The following is a 546-nucleotide window of genomic DNA, read 5'->3' as shown; positions in this document are numbered from 1 at the left end:
TAGGTTTAAAAGTGTGTACTTTTTACTCTCACTCAGATATATTTTGAATAAAATTTTTGTACTTAATTATTTCTTTACGATGGGCGGTGTTCCTGTCGTTACATTACTGGGTTTAATGTGAATTCATGTGTAATTTATTGAGAGATTATTGAATGGGACTTTTACAAGAGCGGAAGTTCACACAGCTGCGTTTGCGCTGACACAGACTCAAGCGGTGTCCATCAGTGCTGCAGCATTATGCTTTTCAAACAAAGTGAAACACTTTCTTCGCTCTGCACAGTAAAATCAAAAAGAATAGTTTTGCAAGCTGATATTTCAAGATTAAAATTGCAGCTCCAACTGAAGGCAGCACGCTGATGTTAGTTTGGGCTCTAATGATAACACAGGCTTTTCTGTGACATGGTGATGGTCATTTTCAGGGTGATTCTATAAATATGGGCTCTTGTGACATTAGTTTTTGAGTGTACATTTTTAAATCAGTGCAGCAATATATCAGTACGCTTTGTCCCGTGTACTGCATGTCATTATTACAGTATTTACACATTT

Source organism: Xyrauchen texanus, chromosome 3, assembly GCF_025860055.1.
Source record: "Xyrauchen texanus isolate HMW12.3.18 chromosome 3, RBS_HiC_50CHRs, whole genome shotgun sequence".
In the NCBI taxonomy this organism is placed as follows: Eukaryota; Metazoa; Chordata; class Actinopteri; order Cypriniformes; family Catostomidae; genus Xyrauchen; species Xyrauchen texanus.
The sequence above is the reverse complement of the archived record's forward strand: the minus strand, read 5'-3'. Positions refer to the sequence as shown.